Genomic DNA, 19,505 nt, shown 5'->3' with positions numbered 1-19,505 from the left:
GTCACGAATTAAAGTCCTTTTCGCTCTAGGACGCATATTTAAGGAGATATGGCCAAAACAAGTTTTTCATATAAAAATTTCAAATTTTTTGGGTTTTGGGTGGATTTTTCAATTTTTTGGGGGTGGTCACGAATTAAAGTCCTTTTCGCTCTAGGACGCATATTTAAGGAGATATGGCCAAAACAAGTTTTTCATATAAAAATTTCAAATTTTTTGGGTTTTGGGTGGATTTTTCAATTTTTTGGGGGTAGTCACGAATTAAAGTCCTTTTCGCTCTAGGACGCTTAGTTTAGGAGATATGGCCAAAACAAGTTTTTCATATAAAAATTTCAAATTTTTTGGGTTTTGGGTGGATTTTTCAATTTTTAGGGGGTGGTCACGAATTAAAGTCCTTTTCGCTCTAGGACGCATATTTAAGGAGATATGGCCAAAACAAGTTTTTCATATAAAAATTTCAAATTTTTTGGGTTTTGGGTGGATTTTTCAATTTTTTGGGGGTGGTCACGAATTAAAGTCCTTTTCGCTCTAGGACGCATATTTAAGGAGATATGGCCAAAACAAGTTTTTCATATAAAAATTTCAAATTTTTTTGGTTTTGGGTGGATTTTTCAATTTTTTGGGGGTAGTCACGAATTAAAGTCCTTTTCGCTCTAGGACGCATATTTAAGGAGATATGGCCAAAACAAGTTTTTCATATAAAAATTTCAATTTTTTTAGGTTTTGAGTGGATTTTTCAATTTTTTGGGGGTGGTCACGAATTAAAGTCATTTTCGCTCTAGAACGCTTAGTTTAGGAGATATGGCCAAAACAAGTTTTTCATATAAAAATTTCAAATTTTTTAGGGTTTGGGTGGATTTTTCAATTTTTTGGGGGTAGTCACGAATTAAAGTCCTTTTCGCTCTAGGACGCATATTTAAGGAGATATGGCCAAAACAAGTTTTTCATATAAAAATTTCAAATTTTTTGGGTTTTGGGTGGATTTTTCAATTTTTTGGGGGTGGTCACGAATTAAAGTCCTTTTCGCTCTAGGACGCATATTTAAGGAGATATGGCCAAAACAAGTTTTTCATATAAAAATTTCAAATTTTTTGGGTTTTGGGTGGATTTTTCAATTTTTTGGGGGTAGTCACGAATTAAAGTCCTTTTCGCTCTAGGACGCATATTTAAGGAGATATGGCCAAAACAAGTTTTTCATATAAAAATTTCATTTTTTTTGGGTTTTGGGTGGATTTTTCAATTTGTAGGGGGTGGTCACGAATTAAAGTCCTTTTCGCTCTAGGACGCTTAGTTTAGGAGATATGGCCAAAACAAGTTTTTCATATAAAAATTTCAAATTTTTTGGGTTTTGGGTGGATTTTTCAATTTTTAGGGGGTGGTCACGAATTAAAGTCCTTTTCGCTCTAGGACGCATATTTAAGGAGATATGGCCAAAACAAGTTTTTCATATAAAAATTTCAAATTTTTTGGGTTTTGGGTGGATTTTTCAATTTTTTGGGGGTGGTCACGAATTAAAGTCCTTTTCGCTCTAGGACGCATATTTAAGGAGATATGGCCAAAACCAGTTTTTCATATAAAAATTTCAAATTTTTTTGGTTTTGGGTGGATTTTTCAATTTTTTGGGGGTAGTCACGAATTAAAGTCCTTTTCGCTCTAGGACGCATATTTAAGGAGATATGGCCAAAACAAGTTTTTCATATAAAAATTTCAAATTTTTTTGGTTTTGGGTGGATTTTTCAATTTTTTGGGGGTGGTCACGAATTAAAGTCCTTTTCGCTCTAGGACGCTTAGTTTAGGAGATATGGCCAAAACAAGTTTTTCATATAAAAATTTCAAATTTTTTGGGTTTTGGGTGGATTTTTCAATTTTTTGGGGGTAGTCACGAATTAAAGTCCTTTTCGCTCTAGGACGCATATTTAAGGAGATATGGCCAAAACAAGTTTTTCTTATAAAAATTTCAAATTTTTTGGGTTTTGGGTGGATTTTTCAATTTTTTGGGGGTGGTCACGAATTAAAGTCCTTTTCGCTCTAGGACGCTTAGTTTAGGAGATATGGCCAAAACAAGTTTTTCATATAAAAATTTCAAATTTTTTGGGTTTTGGGTGGATTTTTCAATTTTTTGGGGGTAGTCACGAATTAAAGTCCTTTTCGCTCTAGGACGCTTAGTTTAGGAGATATGGCCAAAACATGTTTTTCATATAAAAATTTCAAATTTTTTGGGTTTTGGGTGGATTTTTCAATTTTTAGGGGGTGGTCACGAATTAAAGTCCTTTTCGCTCTAGGACGCATATTTAAGGAGATATGGCCAAAACAAGTTTTTCATATAAAAATTTCAAATTTTTTGGGTTTTGGGTGGATTTTTCAATTTTTTGGGGGTGGTCACGAATTAAAGTCCTTTTCGCTCTAGGACGCATATTTAAGGAGATATGGCCAAAACAAGTTTTTCATATAAAAATTTCAAAGTTTTTTGGTTTTGGGTGGATTTTTCAATTTTTTGGGGGTAGTCACGAATTAAAGTCCTTTTCGCTCTAGGACGCATATTTAAGGAGATATGGCCAAAACAAGTTTTTCATATAAAAATTTCAAATTTTTTGGGTTTTGGGTGGATTTTTCAATTTTTTGGGGGTGGTCACGAATTAAAGTCCTTTTCGCTCTAGGACGCTTAGTTTAGGAGATATGGCCAAAACAAGTTTTTCATATAAAAATTTCAATTTTTTTGGGTTTTGGGTGGATTTTTCAATTTGTAGGGGGTGGTCACGAATTAAAGTCCTTTTCGCTCTAGGACGCATATTTAAGGAGATATGGCCAAAACAAGTTTTTCATATAAAAATTTCAAATTTTTTGGGTTTTGGGTGGATTTTTCAATTTTTTGGGGGTGGTCACGAATTAAAGTCCTTTTCGCTCTAGAACGCTTAGTTTAGGAGATATGGCCAAAACAAGTTTTTCATATAAAAATTTCAAATTTTTTAGGTTTTGGGTGGATTTTTCAATTTTTTGGGGGTAGTCACGAATTAAAGTCCTTTTCGCTCTAGGACGCATATTTAAGGAGATATGGCCAAAACAAGTTTTTCATATAAAAATTTCAAATTTTTTGGGTTTTGGGTGGATTTTTCAATTTTTAGGGGGTGGTCACGAATTAAAGTCCTTTTCGCTCTAGGACGCATATTTAAGGAGATATGGCCAAAACAAGTTTTTCATATAAAAATTTCAAATTTTTTGGGTTTTGGGTGGATTTTTCAATTTTTTGGGGGTGGTCACGAATTAAAGTCCTTTTCGCTCTAGGACGCATATTTAAGGAGATATGGCCAAAACAAGTTTTTCATATAAAAATTTCAAATTTTTTTGGTTTTGGGTGGATTTTTCAATTTTTTGGGGGTGGTCACGAATTAAAGTCCTTTTCGCTCTAGGACGCTTAGTTTAGGAGATATGGCCAAAACAAGTTTTTCATATAAAAATTTCAATTTTTTTGGGTTTTGGGTGGATTTTTCAATTTTTAGGGGGTGGTCACGAATTAAAGTCCTTTTCCCTCTAGGACGCATATTTAAGGAGATATGGCCAAAACAAGTTTTTCATATAAAAATTTCAATTTTTTGGGTTTTGTGTGGATTTTTCAATTTTTTGGGGGTGGTCACGAATTAAAGTCCTTTTCGCTCTAGGACGCATATTTAAGGAGATATGGCCAAAACAAGTTTTTCATATAAAAATTTCAAATTTTTTGGGTTTTGGGTGGATTTTTCAATTTTTTGGGGGTGGTCACGAATTAAAGTCCTTTTCGCTCTAGGACGCATATTTAAGGAGATATGGCCAAAACAAGTTTTTCATATAAAAATTTCAAATTTTTTGGGTTTTGGGTGGATTTTTCAATTTTTTGGGGGTAGTCACGAATTAAAGTCCTTTTCGCTCTAGGACGCTTAGTTTAGGAGATATGGCCAAAACAAGTTTTTCATATAAAAATTTCAAATTTTTTGGGTTTTGGGTGGATTTTTCAATTTTTAGGGGGTGGTCACGAATTAAAGTCCTTTTCGCTCTAGGACGCATATTTAAGGAGATATGGCCAAAACAAGTTTTTCATATAAAAATTTCAAATTTTTTGGGTTTTGGGTGGATTTTTCAATTTTTTGGGGGTGGTCACGAATTAAAGTCCTTATCGCTCTAGGACGCATATTTAAGGAGATATGGCCAAAAACAAGTTTTTCATATAAAAATTTCAAATTTTTTTGGTTTTGGGTGGATTTTTCAATTTTTTGGGGGTAGTCACGAATTAAAGTCCTTTTCGCTCTAGGACGCATATTTAAGGAGATATGGCCAAAACAAGTTTTTCATATAAAAATTTCAAATTTTTGGGTTTTGTTTGGATTTTTCAATTTTTTGGGGGTGGTCACGAATTAAAGTCCTTTTCGCTCTAGGACGCATATTTAAGGAGATATGGCCAAAACAAGTTTTTCATATAAAAATTTCAATTTTTTTAGGTTTTGAGTGGATTTTTCAATTTTTTGGGGGTGGTCACGAATTAAAGTCCTTTTCGCTCTAGAACGCTTAGTTTAGGAGATATGGCCAAAACAAGTTTTTCATATAAAAATTTCAAATTTTTTAGGTTTTGGGTGGATTTTTCAATTTTTTGGGGGTAGTCACGAATTAAAGTCCTTTTCGCTCTAGGACGCATATTTAAGGAGATATGGCCAAAACAAGTTTTTCATATAAAAATTTCAAATTTTTTGGGTTTTGGGTGGATTTTTCAATTTTTTGGGGGTGGTCACGAATTAAAGTCCTTTTCGCTCTAGGACGCATATTTAAGGAGATATGGCCAAAACAAGTTTTTCATATAAAAATTTCAATTTTTTTGGGTTTTGGGTGGATTTTTCAATTTTTTCAATTTTTTCATATAAAAATTTCAAATTTTTTGGGTTTTGGGTGGATTTTTCAATTTTTTGGGGGTGGTCACGAATTAAAGTCCTTTTCGCTCTAGGACGCTTAGTTTAGGAGATATGGCCAAAACAAGTTTTTCATATAAAAATTTCAAATTTTTTGGGTTTTGGGTGGATTTTTCAATTTTTTGGGGGTAGTCACGAATTAAAGTCCTTTTCGCTCTAGGACGCATATTTAAGGAGATATGGCCAAAACAAGTTTTTCTTATAAAAATTTCAAATTTTTTTGGGTTTTGGGTGGATTTTTCAATTTTTTGGGGGTGGTCACGAATTAAAGTCCTTTTCGCTCTAGAACGCTTAGTTTAGGAGATATGGCCAAAACAAGTTTTTCATATAAAAATTTCAAATTTTTTGGGTTTTGGGTGGATTTTTCAATTTTTTGGAGGTAGTCACGAATTAAAGTCCTTTACGCTCTAGGACGCTTAGTTTAGGAGATATGGCCAAAACAAGTTTTTCATATAAAAATTTCAAATTTTTTGGGTTTTGGGTGGATTTTTCAATTTTTAGGGGGTGGTCACGAATTAAAGTCCTTTTCGCTCTAGGACGCATATTTAAGGAGATATGGCCAAAACAAGTTTTTCATATAAAAATTTCAAATTTTTTGGGTTTTGGGTGGATTTTTCAATTTTTTGGGGGTAGTCACGAATTAAAGTCCTTTTCGCTCTAGGACGCATATTTAAGGAGATATGGCCAAAACAAGTTTTTCATATAAAAATTTCAAATTTTTTGGGTTTTGGGTGGATTTTTCAATTTTTTGGGTGTAGTCACGAGTTAAAGTCCTTTTCGCTCTAGGACGCTTAGTTTAGGAGATATGGCCAAAACAAGTTTTTCATATAAAAATTTCAAATTTTTTGGGTTTTGGGTGGATTTTTCAATTTTTTGGGGGTGGTCACGAATTAAAGTCCTTTTCGCTCTAGGACGCATATTTAAGGAGATATGGCCAAAACAAGTTTTTCATATAAAAATTTCAATTTTTTTGGGTTTTGGGTGGATTTTTCAATTTTTTCAATTTTTTCATATAAAAATTTCAAATTTTTTGGGTTTTGGGTGGATTTTTCATTTTTTTGGGGGTGGTCACGAATTAAAGTCCTTTTCGCTCTAGGACGCTTAGTTTAGGAGATATGGCCAAAACAAGTTTTTCATATAAAAATTTCAAATTTTTTGGGTTTTGGGTGGATTTTTCAATTTTTTGGGGGTAGTCACGAATTAAAGTCCTTTTCGCTCTAGGACGCATATTTAAGGAGATATGGCCAAAACAAGTTTTTCTTATAAAAATTTCAAATTTTTTGGGTTTTGGGTGGATTTTTCAATTTTTTGGGGGTGGTCACGAATTAAAGTCCTTTTCGCTCTAGAACGCTTAGTTTAGGAGATATGGCCAAAACAAGTTTTTCATATAAAAATTTCAAATTTTTTGGGTTTTGGGTGGATTTTTCAATTTTTTGGAGGTAGTCACGAATTAAAGTCCTCTACGCTCTAGGACGCTTAGTTTAGGAGATATGGCCAAAACAAGTTTTTCATATAAAAATTTCAAATTTTTTGGGTTTTGGGTGGATTTTTCAATTTTTAGGGGGTGGTCACGAATTAAAGTCCTTTTCGCTCTAGGACGCATATTTAAGGAGATATGGCCAAAACAAGTTTTTCATATAAAAATTTCAATTTTTTTGGGTTTTGGGTGGATTTTTCAATTTGTAGGGGGTGGTCACGAATTAAAGTCCTTTTCGCTCTAGGACGCATATTTAAGGAGATATGGCCAAAACAAGTTTTTCATATAAAAATTTCAAATTTTTTGGGTTTTGGGTGGATTTTTCAATTTTTTGGGGGTGGTCACGAATTAAAGTCCTTTTCGCTCTAGGACGCATATTTAAGGAGATATGGCCAAAACAAGTTTTTCATATAAAAATTTCAAATTTTTTGGGTTTTGGGTGGATTTTTCAATTTTTTGGGGGTAGTCACGAATTAAAGTCCTTTTCGCTCTAGGACGCTAAGTTTAGGAGATATGGCCAAAACAAGTTTTTCATATAAAAATTTCAAATTTTTTGGGTTTTGGGTGGATTTTTAAATTTTTAGGGGGTGGTCACGAATTAAAGTCCTTTTCGCTCTAGGACGCATATTTAAGGAGATATGGCCAAAACAAGTTTTTCATATAAAAATTTCAAATTTTTTGGGTTTTGGGTGGATTTTTCAATTTTTTGGGGGTGGTCACGAATTAAAGTCCTTTTCGCTCTAGGACGCATATTTAAGGAGATATGGCCAAAACAAGTTTTTCATATAAAAATTTCAAATTTTTTTGGTTTTGGGTGGATTTTTCAATTTTTTGGGGGTAGTCACGAATTAAAGTCCTTTTCGCTCTAGGACGCATATTTAAGGAGATATGGCCAAAACAAGTTTTTCATATAAAAATTTCAAATTTTTTTGGTTTTGGGTGGATTTTTCAATTTTTTGGGGGTGGTCACGAATTAAAGTCCTTTTCGCTCTAGGACGCTTAGTTTAGGAGATATGGCCAAAACAAGTTTTTCATATAAAAATTTCAAATTTTTTGGGTTTTGGGTGGATTTTTCAATTTTTTGGGGGTAGTCACGAATTAAAGTCCTTTTCGCTCTAGGACGCTTAGTTTAGGAGATATGGCCAAAACAAGTTTTTCATATAAAAATTTCAAATTTTTTGGGTTTTGGGTGGATTTTTCAATTTTTAGGGGGTGGTCACGAATTAAAGTCCTTTTCGCTCTAGGACGCATATTTAAGGAGATATGGCCAAAACAAGTTTTTCATATAAAAATTTCAAATTTTTTGGGTTTTGGGTGGATTTTTCAATTTTTTGGGGGTGGTCACGAATTAAAGTCCTTTTCGCTCTAGGACGCATATTTAAGGAGATATGGCCAAAACAAGTTTTTCATATAAAAATTTCAAATTTTTTTGGTTTTGGGTGGATTTTTCAATTTTTTGGGGGTAGTCACGAATTAAAGTCCTTTTCGCTCTAGGACGCATATTTAAGGAGATATGGCCAAAACAAGTTTTTCATATAAAAATTTCAAATTTTTTGGGTTTTGGGTGGATTTTTCAATTTTTTGGGGGTGGTCACGAATTAAAGTCCTTTTCGCTCTAGGACGCATATTTAAGGAGATATGGCCAAAACAAGTTTTTCATATAAAAATTTCAATTTTTTTTGGTTTTGGGTGGATTTTTCAATTCTTTGGGGGTGATCACGAATTAAAGTCCTTTTCGCTCTAGGACGCATATTTAAGGAGATATGGCCAAAACAAGTTTTTCATATAAAAATTTCAAATTTTTTAGGTTTTGGGTGGATTTTTCAATTTTTTGGGGGTGGTCACGAATTAAAGTCCTTTTCGCTCTAGGACGCTTAGTTTAGGAGATATGGCCAAAACAAGTTTTTCATATAAAAATTTCAAATTTTTTGGGTTTTGGGTGGATTTTTCAATTTTTGGGGGTGGTCACGAATTAAAGTCCTTTTCGCTCTAGGACGCATATTTAAGGAGATATGGCCAAAACAAGTTTTTCATATAAATATTTCAAATTTTTTGGGTTTTGGGTGGATTTTTCAATTTTTTGGGGGTGGTCACGAATTAAAGTCCTTTTCGCTCTAGGACGCATATTTAAGGAGATATGGCCAAAACAAGTTTTTCATATAAAAATTTCAAATTTTTTTGGTTTTGGGTGGATTTTTCAATTTTTTGGGGGTGGTCACGAATTAAAGTCCTTTTCGCTCTAGGACGCATATTTAAGGAGATATGGCCAAAACAAGTTTTTCATATAAAAATTTCAAATTTTTTGGGTTTTGGGTGGATTTTTCAATTTTTAGGGGGTGGTCACGAATTAAAGTCCTTTTCGCTCTAGGACGCATATTTAAGGAGATATGGCCAAAACAAGTTTTTCATATAAAAATTTCAAATTTTTTGGGTTTTGGGTGGATTTTTCAATTTTTTGGGGGTGGTCACGAATTAAAGTCCTTTTCGCTCTAGGACGCTTAGTTTATGAGATATGGCCAAAACAAGTTTTTCATATAAAAATTTCAAATTTTTTGGGTTTTGGGTGGATTTTTCAATTTTTTGGGGGTGGTCACGAATTAAAGTCCTTTTCGCTCTAGGACGCATATTTAAGGAGATATGGCCAAAACAAGTTTTTCATATAAAAATTTCAAATTTTTTGGGTTTTGGGTGGATTTTTCAATTTTTTGGGGGTAGTCACGAATTAAAGTCCTTTTCGCTCTAGGACGCTTAGTTTAGGAGATATGGCCAAAACAAGTTTTTCATATAAAAATTTCAAATTTTTTGGGTTTTGGGTGGATTTTTCAATTTTTAGGGGGTGGTCACGAATTAAAGTCCTTTTCGCTCTAGGACGCATATTTAAGGAGATATGGCCAAAACAAGTTTTTCATATAAAAATTTCAAATTTTTGGGTTTTGGGTGGATTTTTCAATTTTTTGGGGGTGGTCACGAATTAAAGTCCTTTTCGCTCTAGGACGCATATTTAAGGAGATATGGCCAAAACAAGTTTTTCATATAAAAATTTCAAATTTTTTTGGTTTTGGGTGGATTTTTCAATTTTTTGGGGGTAGTCACGAATTAAAGTCCTTTTCGCTCTAGGACGCATATTTAAGGAGATATGGCCAAAACAAGTTTTTCATATAAAAATTTCAATTTTTTTAGGTTTTGAGTGGATTTTTCAATTTTTTGGGGGTGGTCACGAATTAAAGTCATTTTCGCTCTAGAACGCTTAGTTTAGGAGATATGGCCAAAACAAGTTTTTCATATAAAAATTTCAAATTTTTTAGGTTTTGGGTGGATTTTTCAATTTTTTGGGGGTAGTCACGAATTAAAGTCCTTTTCGCTCTAGGACGCATATTTAAGGAGATATGGCCAAAACAAGTTTTTCATATAAAAATTTCAAATTTTTTGGGTTTTGGGTGGATTTTTCAATTTTTTGGGGGTGGTCACGAATTAAAGTCCTTTTCGCTCTAGGACGCATATTTAAGGAGATATGGCCAAAACAAGTTTTTCATATAAAAATTTCAAATTTTTTGGGTTTTGGGTGGATTTTTCAATTTTTTGGGGGTAGTCACGAATTAAAGTCCTTTTCGCTCTAGGACGCATATTTAAGGAGATATGGCCAAAACAAGTTTTTCATATAAAAATTTCAATTTTTTTGGGTTTTGGGTGGATTTTTCAATTTGTAGGGGGTGGTCACGAATTAAAGTCCTTTTCGCTCTAGGACGCTTAGTTTAGGAGATATGGCCAAAACAAGTTTTTCATATAAAAATTTCAAATTTTTTGGGTTTTGGGTGGATTTTTCAATTTTTAGGGGGTGGTCACGAATTAAAGTCCTTTTCGCTCTAGGACGCATATTTAAGGAGATATGGCCAAAACAAGTTTTTCATATAAAAATTTCAAATTTTTTGGGTTTTGGGTGGATTTTTCAATTTTTTGGGGGTGGTCACGAATTAAAGTCCTTTTCGCTCTAGGACGCATATTTAAGGAGATATGGCCAAAACCAGTTTTTCATATAAAAATTTCAAATTTTTTTGGTTTTGGGTGGATTTTTCAATTTTTTGGGGGTAGTCACGAATTAAAGTCCTTTTCGCTCTAGGACGCATATTTAAGGAGATATGGCCAAAACAAGTTTTTCATATAAAAATTTCAAATTTTTTTGGTTTTGGGTGGATTTTTCAATTTTTTGGGGGTGGTCACGAATTAAAGTCCTTTTCGCTCTAGGACGCTTAGTTTAGGAGATATGGCCAAAACAAGTTTTTCATATAAAAATTTCAAATTTTTTGGGTTTTGGGTGGATTTTTCAATTTTTTGGGGGTAGTCACGAATTAAAGTCCTTTTCGCTCTAGGACGCATATTTAAGGAGATATGGCCAAAACAAGTTTTTCTTATAAAAATTTCAAATTTTTTGGGTTTTGGGTGGATTTTTCAATTTTTTGGGGGTGGTCACGAATTAAAGTCCTTTTCGCTCTAGGACGCTTAGTTTAGGAGATATGGCCAAAACAAGTTTTTCATATAAAAATTTCAAATTTTTTGGGTTTTGGGTGGATTTTTCAATTTTTTGGGGGTAGTCACGAATTAAAGTCCTTTTCGCTCTAGGACGCTTAGTTTAGGAGATATGGCCAAAACATGTTTTTCATATAAAAATTTCAAATTTTTTGGGTTTTGGGTGGATTTTTCAATTTTTAGGGGGTGGTCACGAATTAAAGTCCTTTTCGCTCTAGGACGCATATTTAAGGAGATATGGCCAAAACAAGTTTTTCATATAAAAATTTCAAATTTTTTGGGTTTTGGGTGGATTTTTCAATTTTTTGGGGGTGGTCACGAATTAAAGTCCTTTTCGCTCTAGGACGCATATTTAAGGAGATATGGCCAAAACAAGTTTTTCATATAAAAATTTCAAAGTTTTTTGGTTTTGGGTGGATTTTTCAATTTTTTGGGGGTAGTCACGAATTAAAGTCCTTTTCGCTCTAGGACGCATATTTAAGGAGATATGGCCAAAACAAGTTTTTCATATAAAAATTTCAAATTTTTTGGGTTTTGGGTGGATTTTTCAATTTTTTGGGGGTGGTCACGAATTAAAGTCCTTTTCGCTCTAGGACGCTTAGTTTAGGAGATATGGCCAAAACAAGTTTTTCATATAAAAATTTCAATTTTTTTGGGTTTTGGGTGGATTTTTCAATTTGTAGGGGGTGGTCACGAATTAAAGTCCTTTTCGCTCTAGGACGCATATTTAAGGAGATATGGCCAAAACAAGTTTTTCATATAAAAATTTCAAATTTTTTGGGTTTTGGGTGGATTTTTCAATTTTTTGGGGGTGGTCACGAATTAAAGTCCTTTTCGCTCTAGAACGCTTAGTTTAGGAGATATGGCCAAAACAAGTTTTTCATATAAAAATTTCAAATTTTTTAGGTTTTGGGTGGATTTTTCAATTTTTTGGGGGTAGTCACGAATTAAAGTCCTTTTCGCTCTAGGACGCATATTTAAGGAGATATGGCCAAAACAAGTTTTTCATATAAAAATTTCAAATTTTTTGGGTTTTGGGTGGATTTTTCAATTTTTTGGGGGTGGTCACGAATTAAAGTCCTTTTCGCTCTAGGACGCATATTTAAGGAGATATGGCCAAAACAAGTTTTTCATATAAAAATTTCAAATTTTTTGGGTTTTGGGTGGATTTTTCAATTTTTTGGGGGTGGTCACGAATTAAAGTCCTTTTCGCTCTAGGACGCATATTTAAGGAGATATGGCCAAAACAAGTTTTTCATATAAAAATTTCAAATTTTTTTGGTTTTGGGTGGATTTTTCAATTTTTTGGGGGTGGTCACGAATTAAAGTCCTTTTCGCTCTAGGACGCTTAGTTTAGGAGATATGGCCAAAACAAGTTTTTCATATAAAAATTTCAATTTTTTTGGGTTTTGGGTGGATTTTTCAATTTTTAGGGGGTGGTCACGAATTAAAGTCCTTTTCCCTCTAGGACGCATATTTAAGGAGATATGGCCAAAACAAGTTTTTCATATAAAAATTTCAAATTTTTGGGTTTTGTGTGGATTTTTCAATTTTTTGGGGGTGGTCACGAATTAAAGTCCTTTTCGCTCTAGGACGCATATTTAAGGAGATATGGCCAAAACAAGTTTTTCATATAAAAATTTCAATTTTTTTAGGTTTTGGGTGGATTTTTCAATTTTTTGGGGGTGGTCACGAATTAAAGTCCTTTTCGCTCTAGAACGCTTAGTTTAGGAGATATGGCCAAAACAAGTTTTTCATATAAAAATTTCAAATTTTTTAGGTTTTGGGTGGATTTTTCAATTTTTTGGGGGTAGTCACGAATTAAAGTCCTTTTCGCTCTAGGACGCATATTTAAGGAGATATGGCCAAAACAAGTTTTTCATATAAAAATTTCAAATTTTTTGGGTTTTGGGTGGATTTTTCAATTTTTTGGGGGTGGTCACGAATTAAAGTCCTTTTCGCTCTAGGACGCATATTTAAGGAGATATGGCCAAAACAAGTTTTTCATATAAAAATTTCAATTTTTTTGGGTTTTGGGTGGATTTTTCAATTTTTTCAATTTTTTCATATAAAAATTTCAAATTTTTTGGGTTTTGGGTGGATTTTTCATTTTTTTGGGGGTAGTCACGAATTAAAGTCCTTTTCGCTCTAGGACGCATATTTAAGGAGATATGGCAAAAACAAGTTTTTCTTATAAAAATTTCAAATTTTTTGGGTTTTGGGTGGATTTTTCAATTTTTTGGGGGTGGTCACGAATTAAAGTCCTTTTCGCTCTAGGACGCTTAGTTTAGGAGATATGGCCAAAACAAGTTTTTCATATAAAAATTTCAAATTTTTTGGGTTTTGGGTGGATTTTTCAATTTTTTGGGGGTAGTCACGAATTAAAGTCCTTTTCGCTCTAGGACGCTTAGTTTAGGAGATATGGCCAAAACAAGTTTTTCATATAAAAATTTCAAATTTTTTGGGTTTTGGGTGGATTTTTCAATTTTTAGGGGGTGGTCACGAATTAAAGTCCTTTTCGCTCTAGGACGCATATTTAAGGAGATATGGCCAAAACAAGTTTTTCATATAAAAATTTCAAATTTTTTGGGTTTTGGGTGGATTTTTCAATTTTTTGGGGGTGGTCACGAATTAAAGTCCTTTTCGCTCTAGGACGCATATTTAAGGAGATATGGCCAAAACAAGTTTTTCATATAAAAATTTCAATTTTTTTGGGTTTTGGGTGGATTTTTCAATTTTTTGGGGGTGGTCACGAATTAAAGTCCTTTTCGCTCTAGGACGCTTAGTTTAGGAGATATGGCCAAAACAAGTTTTTCATATAAAAATTTCAAATTTTTTGGGTTTTGGGTGGATTTTTCAATTTTTAGGGGGTGGTCACGAATTAAAGTCCTTTTCGCTCTAGGACGCATATTTAAGGAGATATGGCCAAAACAAGTTTTTCATATAAAAATTTCAAATTTTTTGGGTTTTGGGTGGATTTTTCAATTTTTTGGGGGTGGTCACGAATTAAAGTCCTTTTCGCTCTAGGACGCTTAGTTTAGGAGATATGGCCAAAACAAGTTTTTCATATAAAAATTTCAAATTTTTTGGGTTTTGGGTGGATTTTTCAATTTTTTGGGGGTAGTCACGAATTAAAGTCCTTTTCGCTCTAGGACGCTTAGTTTAGGAGATATGGCCAAAACAAGTTTTTCATATAAAAATTTCAAATTTTTTGGGTTTTGGGTGGATTTTTCAATTTTTTGGGGGTAGTCACGAATTAAAGTCCTTTTCGCTCTAGGACGCATATTTAAGGAGATATGGCCAAAACAAGTTTTTCATATAAAAATTTCAAATTTTTTTGGTTTTGGGTGGATTTTTCAATTTTTTGGGGGTGGTCACGAATTAAAGTCCTTTTCGCTCTAGGACGCTTAGTTTAGGAGATATGGCCAAAACAAGTTTTTCATATAAAAATTTCAATTTTTTTGGGTTTTGGGTGGATTTTTCAATTTTTAGGGGGTGGTCACGAATTAAAGTCCTTTTCCCTCTAGGACGCATATTTAAGGAGATATGGCCAAAACAAGTTTTTCATATAAAAATTTCAAATTTTTGGGTTTTGTGTGGATTTTTCAATTTTTTGGGGGTGGTCACGAATTAAAGTCCTTTTCGCTCTAGGACGCATATTTAAGGAGATATGGCCAAAACAAGTTTTTCATATAAAAATTTAAATTTTTTTAGGTTTTGGGTGGATTTTTCAATTTTTTGGGGGTGGTCACGAATTAAAGTCCTTTTCGCTCTAGAACGCTTAGTTTAGGAGATATGGCCAAAACAAGTTTTTCATATAAAAATTTCAAATTTTTTAGGTTTTGGGTGGATTTTTCAATTTTTTGGGGGTAGTCACGAATTAAAGTCCTTTTCGCTCTAGGACGCATATTTAAGGAGATATGGCCAAAACAAGTTTTTCATATAAAAATTTCAAATTTTTTGGGTTTTGGGTGGATTTTTCAATTTTTTGGGGGTGGTCACGAATTAAAGTCCTTTTCGCTCTAGGACGCATATTTAAGGAGATATGGCCAAAACAAGTTTTTCATATAAAAATTTCAATTTTTTTGGGTTTTGGGTGGATTTTTCAATTTTTTCATATAAAAATTTCAAATTTTTTGGGTTTTGGGTGGATTTTTCAATTTTTTGGGGGTGGTCACGAATTAAAGTCCTTTTCGCTCTAGGACGCTTAGTTTAGGAGATATGGCCAAAACAAGTTTTTCATATAAAAATTTCAAATTTTTTGGGTTTTGGGTGGATTTTTCAATTTTTTGGGGGTAGTCACGAATTAAAGTCCTTTTCGCTCTAGGACGCATATTTAAGGAGATATGGCCAAAACAAGTTTTTCTTATAAAAATTTCAAATTTTTTGGGTTTTGGGTGGATTTTTCAATTTTTTGGGGGTGGTCACGAATTAAAGTCCTTTTCGCTCTAGGACGCTTAGTTTAGGAGATATGGCCAAAACAAGTTTTTCATATAAAAATTTCAAATTTTTTGGGTTTTGGGTGGATTTTTCAATTTTTTGGGGGTAGTCACGAATTAAAGTCCTTTTCGCTCTAGGACGCTTAGTTTAGGAGATATGGCCAAAACAAGTTTTTCATATAAAAATTTCAAATTTTTTGGGTTTTGGGTGGATTTTTCAATTTTTAGGGGGTGGTCACGAATTAAAGTCCTTTTCGCTCTAGGACGCATATTTAAGGAGATATGGCCAAAACAAGTTTTTCATATAAAAATTTCAAATTTTTTGGGTTTTGGGTGGATTTTTCAATTTTTTGGGGGTGGTCACGAATTAAAGTCCTTTTCGCTCTAGGACGCATATTTAAGGAGATATGGCTAAAACAAGTTTTTCATATAAAAATTTCAAATTTTTTGGGTTTTAGGTGGATTTTTCAATTTTTTGGGGGTAGTCACGAATTAAAGTCCTTTTCGCTCTAGGACGCTTAGTTTAGGAGATATGGCCAAAACAAGTTTTTCATATAAAAATTTCAAATTTTTTGGGTTTTGGGTGGATTTTTCAATTTTTAGGGGGTGGTCACGAATTAAAGTCCTTTTCGCTCTAGGACGCATATTTAAGGAGATATGGCCAAAACAAGTTTTTCATATAAAAATTTCAAATTTTTTGGGTTTTGGGTGGATTTTTCAATTTTTTGGGGGTGGTCACGAATTAAAGTCCTTTTCGCTCTAGGACGCATATTTAAGGAGATATGGCTACAACAAGTTTTTCATATAAAAATTTCAAATTTTTTGGGTTTTAGGTGGATTTTTCAATTTTTTGGGGGTAGTCACGAATTAAAGTCCTTTTCGCTCTAGGACGCATATTTAAGGAGATATGGCCAAAACAAGTTTTTCATATAAAAATTTAAAATTTTTTTGGTTTTGGGTGGATTTTTCAATTTTTTGGGGGTGGTCACGAATTAAAGTCCTTTTCGCTCTACACACAAAAAATTATGACCAAAATTTTTTCAATTAAACACTTAATTGAATTTGGAAACGGATTCAATTAATATGTTAATTGATTCAATTAATTATTTTATCAAATCCGAATAAAACCCAATTAAAAAAATGATTGATATTTGTTACGTTTCCAATTAAAATATTAATTGATTCAATCAATTTGTTAATCAATTCGGAAATAATTTTCAATTACAAACGTGATTGAAATTTTTTCCGTTTCCAATTACACATGTGATTGATCCAATCACTTTTGTGATTGAAATTGAATAATTTTGAGCAATGGAAAGAGCGAAAAGAGAACAAGAGAATGGGTATTTATTCAACATTATATGATGGAGAGATCAGTCTGTAGAAGTAACTTGTAACGAACGGTTGGGTTTTTGTTTTTCGCGTAAATTGAAAAACATGATTGCCGACATTCTGTCTGCTGCATTGAAAATGTGTACATAAATATTTTGAACGCAACAACAAATCATAGCAAAGGGTTGAAATAAATAAAGTGTGCAACAACAAATGGCCACGTGGTAAAGGTTTGAAAAAATATATAAGAGAACCCATTTGAAATTACCTGTGTTTGTGTTTTGTGGTATTGTAAAAATGGAAAACAATCTACGTTTATTGAAGGTAAGAAATTGTGAAATGTGAATGCCGTTTTCCATTGAAGCCTGTTTACATTAAACGGACTAAAATAATATATTTTTTATTCATTTCTTTTAGTAACCAATTTTATTTCGTGAAATTGACCAATCAACTCCATCATTTTATCAAATATGTAAGAATATGTTTGCAACAAAAACTTGGGTACCGTATTGATCTTTTAAAATTATAAATTTTTTTCACTCCTAGTTTTCTTAAAACCAAGAGCGGTATGGGTTTGTTGGAAGATTCACCTTGAAGTTGCGAAGTGGCATTGGCATTAAATTGCATTTTTGTTTTACCTGCCTTTTTCAGTTTGAACCCAAGTAGAGAGCAGTATATCTGATATATAAAGTAATGAGCTGAATTATGTAATGGTAAAAAAGTTCTTTCTTTTGGATTTAAAAATATGAAAAATATCCGAAAATAATAAAAATATGTATTTTCCATTTATATTTTTAACTATTTCCAGAATTTGCAAAGTATCATCAATATAATACCAAATAGTACATTGCTTTGCCATTATTTTTTGTCTTTGATTGGTTAAAATTTTAATAGACGATTTCAATGTGCGGAAATTTTGGAAAGGAATTGTTACTAAAATTAAATTACCGAGCTCCTTAATACACCTTTATATGCTAAAAGACTACAACTGCAAAAGAAGATTATAAATCTGCAACCTGGAACTAAGAATTGAACTTGATATTCTATGCAGGTAATATTTAACAAAATTAACTTTTAATTGAACAAAATTAAATTCGAATTATTCTGTTTACTTTCAGAAAAACTAATTTAGCTTACAGGCTGGTGATTTATTGGAAATCTAGGCGCATCTACATATTAGAAGGAACATGCTAACATGGTTATTATTATAAGGAAGCTAATGATTTATATAATTTATTTTTTCACCCTATAGTTGTTATTGATAGTAATTGTATTTGTAAGTTATGTTAGAACAAAACACAAATGAAAAGAACCAAATTTATTTGTCTTTTGCATAATTAAAAAAATAATAAAATATTAAATATTATAAGAAACACATATTTTCTTTTATTTCAAATAAAACTTTGGGGTCGCAATATATAAATTTTTTGATCGAAATTTATAACCAATTTTAATTAATTATTTAATTGAATGAATCAAATAGTTGATTGATTTTTGTCGCGAAATTAATTAAAATTTTAATTGATTCAATTAAAACTGTGATTGAATTTTATGTTAAAAATCAATCACGTTTTTAATTGATTCAATCACACAATTAATTGATTCCGTGACAAAAGTCAATTAAATTTTTAATTGAAAATCGTGTTGGTTTTCAATCAAAATGGGTGATTGATACTATCATTTTCGTGATTGAAGACATTTCAATTAAAAAAATGATTGAATCCGCGATTTTCGTGATTGAAATCAAAAAAATTTTTTTTGTGTGTAGGACGCTTAGTTTAGGAGATATGGCCAAAACAAATTTTTCATATAAAAATTTCAAATTTTTTGGGTTTTGGGTGGATTTTTCAATTTTTAGGGGGTGGTCACGAATTAAAGTCCTTTTCGTTCTAGGACGCATATTTAAGGAGATATGGCCAAAACAAGTTTTTCATATAAAAATTTCAAATTTTTTGGGTTTTGGGTGGATTTTTCAATTTTTAGGGGGTGGTCACGAATTAAAGTCCTTTTCGTTCTAGGACGCATATTTAAGGAGATATGGCCAAAACAAGTTTTTCATATAAAAATTTCAAATTTTTTGGGTTTTGGGTGGATTTTTCAATTTTTTGGGGGTGGTCACGAATTAAAGTCCTTTTCGCTCTAGGACGCATATTTAAGGAGATATGGCCAAAACAAGTTTTTCATATAAAAATTTCAAATTTTTTTGGTTTTGGGTGGATTTTTCAATTTTTTGGGGGTAGTCACGAATTAAAGTCCTTTTCGCTCTAGGACGCATATTTAAGAAGATATGGCCAAAACAAGTTTTTCATATAAAAATTTCAAATTTTTTGGGTTTTGGGTGGATTTTTCAATTTTTTGGGGGTGGTCACGAATTAAAGTCCTTTTCGCTCTAGGACGCTTAGTTTAGGAGATATGGCCAAAACAAGTTTTTCATATAAAAATTTCAATTTTTTTGGGTTTTGGGTGGATTTTTCAATTTGTAGGGGGTGGTCACGAATTAAAGTCCTTTTCGCTCTAGGACGCATATTTAAGGAGATGTGGCCAAAACAAGTTTTTCATATAAAAATTTCAAATTTTTTGGGTTTTGGGTGGATTTTTCAATTTTTTGGGGGTGGTCACGAATTAAAGTCCTTATCGCTCTAGGACGCATATTTAAGGAGATATGGCCAAAAACAAGTTTTTCATATAAAAATTTCAAATTTTTTTGGTTTTGGGTGGATTTTTCAATTTTTTGGGGGTAGTCACGAATTAAAGTCCTTTTCGCTCTAGGACGCATATTTAAGGAGATATGGCCAAAACAAGTTT

At 32.4% G+C, this 19,505-nt stretch overlaps 1 long non-coding RNA gene across 1 annotated transcript; it reads left to right on the top strand.

Annotated features, from left to right (window-relative positions):
- The first annotated feature begins 16,826 nt into the window (after positions 1-16,826).
- On the top strand, positions 16,827-17,376 carry LOC142238982 (uncharacterized). Its single transcript, XR_012722882.1, has 3 exons — positions 16,827-17,024; positions 17,118-17,172; positions 17,247-17,376. It is a non-coding gene; the product is annotated as an uncharacterized LOC142238982 (long non-coding RNA).
- The last annotated feature ends 2,129 nt before the right edge of the window (positions 17,377-19,505 follow it).

The sequence above is a fragment of the Haematobia irritans genome, chromosome 5, assembly GCF_050003625.1.
Source record: "Haematobia irritans isolate KBUSLIRL chromosome 5, ASM5000362v1, whole genome shotgun sequence".
Classification (NCBI taxonomy): domain Eukaryota; kingdom Metazoa; phylum Arthropoda; class Insecta; order Diptera; family Muscidae; genus Haematobia; species Haematobia irritans.
Note: the sequence above shows the minus strand (reverse complement) of the source record. Positions and strands in the feature narration are given on the sequence as shown.